Here is a 6479-nt window from a genome sequence, read left to right on the forward strand (position 1 = left end):
GATTCCATTTGAGCCAGGTGCACAGTTGGAGTGTGAATTCTCAATAATCTTGATTACCAACAAAGCAGAATATTCCAAAGGAACGAGGACATCGGATACCATATGGAAGTCCTCTGGGAATAGCAATTAAACCTTCTTAGCTCCTTGTGAACTGTGACTTCAAATACTCCACTCAGTCACCCTCACTAATGTTCTCATTATTTACTGCCCTTAGGCCTTTTCAATCCTGTTGATTAGCTTCCAGAACTGCTTTGGTGTCTTTTTATTTTGATGAATATATAACAGCTTGGTCCATAGGGGTTTGTGATTGCTTTTGTTGAGAGGCCAAAAATCTCTTTTAAGACTTCTCCTGTCACCATGTAGAGTTTTGTGCATAGCTGAGTTCTGGGAAGATCTGCAGATTCCTATGCGTCAGATCGCCCTCAGCGCACAGGTTTTTTTTTCAAACGTAATGCTTTGTGGGATCATTTGCCTGTATATTTTGCCACCAAGCACTCAGTGAAGCATTTTCGGGCCTTTATTGGATTTGAATCATTGGTTGTGGCATTTTCAAGGATCTCTGCTGCAACAATCGCCAGTTTGTGGATGGTATCTGCATTTCACTTCAGGCACTTAATGAGCGCCTTCTTGCAGTATTCTAGCTGGTCTGAGTCTGTTCAAGTTAGCTCTTTTCCAGATGCTTTGCGGGTGATGATCACTCTCAGTATGGTGATCAATTTTAAAGTCTATGACTCGGCCATATTGACTATAGCTTGCCATACTGTAAGAAAATGCTTTATACAACAACTTGGTCCATATTGGTGGGATGTCTACTTGGAGGTGACCATTCAAATGTATTTATCCAGTCAATTCCCAGGCTCCCAGCCATTTTCCCAATCTTATTTTGACACCTGTGGTGTGGATAGCTTTGATCCGGCAGAGCTCCAAGTGCATCGTTATGATCCTCATCTGATGGCTGGAATCATTTTGCATTGAAGATTCTAGTGATTAACACGTTAGCTGCCAATCAATCGCTTTTCAGCTCCAGTTAAAGGTTGATCAGCCTGCCCATTATCATAGATTTTTCTGTTGGTTTAATGTAGACATGGACAAGGATAAAAGTGTCTGCAAACTGCTTTCGCCCGCTATCCAAATGAAGAGCCGGTTGCCAGGGTCCTGCATATCCATCAGTGTAACTTTTGCAGATAGATAGATACTCAAAAATGGCTAATCTAAACGAGATGTTACGTTCTGGTCGGGTCTTCCGTTGACACTTCTGGGCAGAGCTGCACTCTATAAAATGATGGCGTTGCCACGTTTTTTATATGTCCTCGAGAACACGCCCTATCCTGTAACCCCTAGGTTTTTCCAGAAAGTGGCAGCGCTGGTTTCTAACCTTCTATGGGGGAACCTCCCTGCACGCATTGCACAATCCAAGCTGCACAGAGGCTGGTACGACGGTGGTATTGCATTACCTAACTTAAGACTGTACTATTGGGCAGCACACCTTAAGCCGATCAACCAGTGGATTCACGCACCTCAAACTGAGCCAGCATTCCAGTCCGACAGGGCGCAATTGGGCACAAACAGCCTGTTGGGTACATTATATGATCACCGTAACGTTCGTGCCTTACTAGGGCCCACTAGACTGACAGTACAATTGTGGCATACAGCAACAGCAGCGCTGGGTTGGACAGGGAAGATCACCAAAATGACCCCGCTGTGGGATTCTCGTATGTTGGGCAACATGAGAAACAGTAAGGGTTTTACACACTGGGACACTATAGGGATCTCCACGGTGGGTGATCTCTGGGAAAGGAACGGGGTGATACCCTTTAACCGGCTAAAAGACTTATACGACCTTGGTGACAGGGAACTTTACAGGTACATCCAGATACAACATGCATTGCTCGCGGCCCTGCCCCCTGACACGACGCTGCCTGAGTCTTCGCCGTTAGAAGACCGCCTCCTTACTGATTTTATGATGGAAAGGGCAACATCACTCACATACCGCAAACTGCTTAATAACTTCCCAGACCCGACACTCCTGTTAAAGGCGAAATGGGAGGGTGACACTAGCGAAATGGACGAACATGAGTGGAATGAGGCGCTTGGGTCCCCTAAGGAAGTAGGCATCTCGGCCCGACTGCGGCTAGTACAACTCAAGATACTACACAGGGTTTACTACACCAGGACCATGCTACACCGCATCCACAGGATACCACATCCTTACTGCCTTTGTGGGTGTGGGGAGGAAGGAACATTTTTTCACACCATATGGGAATGCCCCAAGATTCGGGAATACTGGAAACAGATACTCCGCACAATCTCGCAAACGTTAGACCTGTCGCTGTTGCCTGACCCACGAAGGTGCTTGTTAAACGTATGGGAGCCTAATGACCTTTCCAGATATGAACGGCTCTGGGTCACAGTAGGATTAATGGTGGCAAAACGAGACATCGCACAGCGCTGGGGTGCGGCAGAAATGCCGACCAAGTCACAATGGTGTCTAAATATGGACAGGGTAATGGTAACGGAAAGGGTAGTATATTCTAACCGGGCCTGCCCAGGGAAGTGGAAAAAGATTTGGACAAAATGGAATGTGTAAAGGGGGGAAATTTGTGACCCCTTGCTGGAGGATGATCAGGATGTCTCCGACGAGGAAGAGGACGAGGGGTAAAACTAAGTGAGAATAGCGAGGAGTGGGGAAGCCAAGGTTACTGTACGGGATCTCCTACTTGAATGGCTAAGTGGGTGGCAGGGGGTGGATGTAAGGGTAAGATTAGTGGGGAACGATCGAACACATGGGTATAGAACTAGAGTAGGCCTCTCCCAAGAGGCACTTGCAACTCAAACTGTGTTGATTCATGCAAGACCATACTACTATTCCTAACGTTTGAAGTTGGAAGTTGTTGTTTTCAAAAAAAGTAAAATCAAAAACCTCATCCAGCGTCAATACAGATATCTGAGATGCACTTTTCTTTCGCAGCGACCTTCTTTGGATTTATACAGAGCTGATGGTTTAATGTCTATTTTGAAATGCTGCATTTTGAATCACGAACTGTGTTAGCGGCCGGCCCATTGGGTTGTAGGCATTCCGCTGTGTAATATACAATGTGCAATAAAGGTTATTAAAAAAAAAATGGCTAATCTGCCTTTTGTTCTACCAAAGACGCTACTTTTGTGAGCATACCTTTTATATTCCACAAACCCTATCAAGGGTATAGCGGATAGTGCCATGCTTCATGGCCCGCTATTATATCAAAGGTTTTCAGATAATCTAGCAGAGTGTGCATCCTTGGTTTTCTCAGGTTCCAAGAACATATTCTTATTTTGCCCTGTTCTATTGTACATAACATAGATTGCATAACTGTTCAATCCTCAGGGTAACCAATTGTCATGGCTGAGCTCCAGTTCTCCATGTCCTTTTGCTTGATTACAATTCTTCTCTATGTGGCGACTGTTTGATCCATTATTGATCTGATTGTCAGCCCAGTTGGCCGAGAAGATGATTGCCATCCCACTGAACCTTTCAGAATTTAATTTGTGGTTCCCTTTTCCTTGGTTGATTGGTCTTGCTGTAGAAAGAGGGAGGTAATGATCCTCCTGGAATGTTACTATCTTTATACCCAGCTTTTCAACAGGCCTTTATTATCTAATATTTTGGTTTGAAGACTCGAGGAGTTGAATGTATCCAGGGTGGGTTCCAATGCCTGCTTACCGCTATTGGGTAGAAATTTAATAGAGAAGATGTCCTGTTACACCGCCTGCTCCAGTCCCATGAGTGCCCTGATTAATTTAAGAACCTTTGCTCGATTTAAGGTGTCCTGGACTCCCCTGAATTCTCAAATGCAGAATAGGCTTGTCTTGTGACCATTTTTTCCAGGGAGTTGGGGTGCATGCCTTTATTCAGTATCTGGGATTCAATGCTTGCTTTTCCTTGCATGCCTGAAATACAAGGGGGCCTGGCTGGGCAGACTGTTCCTCAGCGTGAGTTCTGCACAGACAATAGGATTACTTATCATATCACCTGTAGTCAGTGAACTTTAGGAGCTAGGCCCAGGCGGCCTTCAAGCTTGAGTGTCTTGAGTGATTTCTGGTCCAGAACACACTGTTGCAACAATAGATTGACTGTGATTGTCTTCTGCTAACTGCGATGACAGATTATGGCCTCTGAGAGGTTTTGATAAGCCTTGAGGGGTGGAGTGTCCACTGTGTTCAGGAATACAGTGGGCCTTTCACTGGCCTTCGTCCTCATTAACTGCAGAATGCCCTGCTGCTTTATTGGTCTCCTTTGACTGGCCGCATTCCTCTTGATGCATCAAATGTTCTGTTCCACTCTCATACTGATCGGAGGTAGCCAGCTCATGATAAACCAGCACAGTTCCTGTACTTCCAAATTGTCCCTTATTCATAGACTTGCCTTGTTGCCTGGAGAACTTTACTTTCTGCCCACTTGCCTCTTCAGCGCTGCGAGCGCTCGGACTCCCTTGTTCGCTGGTCCCCCCCGCCGCCGCCTACTACAGCCTCGAGCGGCCGCTGAGCGGGGGGACTACAGCCCCCAGAGTGCCTCGCGGGACATCCCCGCCCACCCACATACACCCCAGTGCCCGGAGGCGCACCAAACAACGGCGCTCCCTCGGTGGAGCGGGGAACATCCATAGACTTGCCTTGTTGCCTGTAGAACTTTACTTTCTGCCCACTTGCCTCTACAGCGCTGTGAGCGCTTGGACTCCCTTGTTCGCTGGTCCCCCCCCGCTGCCGCTAACTACAGCCTCGAGCGGCCGCTGAGCGGGTGTACTACAGCCCCCAGAGTGCTTCGTGGGACATCCCCGCCCACCCACGTACACCCCCGCGCCCAGAGGCGCACAAAACAACGGCGCTTCCTCCACGTTGCGGGACGCGCGCGGGCGGCGACGGGCTGAGCCCGGGCAAAGGGCGGGCTGTCTTAGGCTGACACAGGCCAGAGAAGGCCGGGCTGGGCCACCCCTCTAACGTGCAAAGCAAGATAAAGCTAAGGATCTGGAACTTTTTCTAACATTGTGCATCTAGGTGGATTACACGTACTGGGAGTTGTACAGTTGGCCACAATATTAGGGGTGTAAACTCTGACATAGAAACTCTGATATCAATCCTCAAATATGGCTTTGCAATGTGGGAATGGGAGAAAAGCGTCACGGATTCAAATAGGAGGTAGCGTAGTAGGGACGCTTGATAATTTTATCACCCGAGCGTCAGTGGTGCTAGAGCGAGAGGTGGTACTCGCAGAAAAACGATTATCGCTGGATCTCTTAAGTTCCAAACGGTCATCGTTGGGTAATATCCAAAATGCCGTCACGCCAGAAAAAGTCATCATGTCTAGAACTAGTGGAATCAGTTTGAGAAGCCCAAGCTTAGGTCCGGGAAGCTACAATGCCGCTTACTCCTCCCTTATCTCCCTTGATAGTTCAGTATCATCTGAGGCTACTTTCCCCATTGCTATAACCCCAACGAGGGGACTTGAGCTGACAAATGTTCAAGCATCAGAAAAATCCAAGACGCAATTAGGAAAAAGGAAGAGTGTTGGGGATAATCAAACAGGTAGTAAGCCAAAAATTGCAAAAATCTTTGATAAGCCTGTAAAATCAGTTTTTAGAAAAGATAAATCTCACGTTAATAGACCTTTGGTCCAACCATCTGTCCAAACTAACAACATTCTGAGTGATGCTCCAAAAGGTCCTGTATGTGATAGGCAATACTCTAGTGAGCCAGGGGACCTTCTATCTCAGGTGGAACAACTGATAAAATCACTTGTTCTCCCATTGATAGAACAAATGAAGGTCATAAATCAGAACCTGGATAACATCCAAAGGGAAACTACAGAGAATACACTCTTATTAAAAAGTCTCTGTGTTGGCCCCCTGAAGAGGGAGATTAAGAAGCTGCATAGCAAGGCGAATGCAGTTCCATCTTTACCCCCATTCTTGGAGACAACTGTTGGAAATGTGGGTAACTCCAATGGTATGCAGGGCCCTAAACAAGGGAGTTCCACTGAACAGAGGGTTGGTAGTAAACCAAACAGTAAATAGAATAATATTAGGACTGCAAGATCTGCCACCCCCCTGTTAACTAAAGCCAAGGGCAAGGATGTTAATAGTGTCATTGATCTACCTCCACAGGCAACGCCTCTGGTAATAGTTCTTGGCAATGTACCACCTTTAGCCGAAGGCCATAAAGAGGACTATAGTCAGTTAAAAAATAAAGTGACCCACTGGCTACTCAATAACACCAGGGAAGGGAAAGGAGTTGGTCATAATGTCATTATGGTCTGTCGAGTCTCACGGGTGGGTAAGTCTGCAAAAACAAAAAATGGTGACTGCATAGTGATTAATTTTAATTGCAGGCTTGTAGTAGAGAGGATCCTCAAGGATGCAGAAATTTTGGGGGGATCCATTGGCTCTGGTATAAACATCCTGCCCCTAGGTTTTTTCTACAGGCCTCACATCAGAGATCATCAGAGG

The 6479-nt window shown here is 46.6% G+C and overlaps 1 pseudogene; it reads left to right on the plus strand.

Moving 5' to 3' along the window:
- LOC147724781 (uncharacterized) overlaps positions 1–6047 on the plus strand; it is a 37955-nt pseudogene extending 31908 nt beyond the window's left edge.
- The last annotated feature ends 432 nt before the right edge of the window (positions 6048–6479 follow it).

This window comes from Lissotriton vulgaris, chromosome 4_1 (genome assembly GCF_964263255.1).
Source record: "Lissotriton vulgaris chromosome 4_1, aLisVul1.2, whole genome shotgun sequence".
In the NCBI taxonomy this organism is placed as follows: Eukaryota; Metazoa; Chordata; class Amphibia; order Caudata; family Salamandridae; genus Lissotriton; species Lissotriton vulgaris.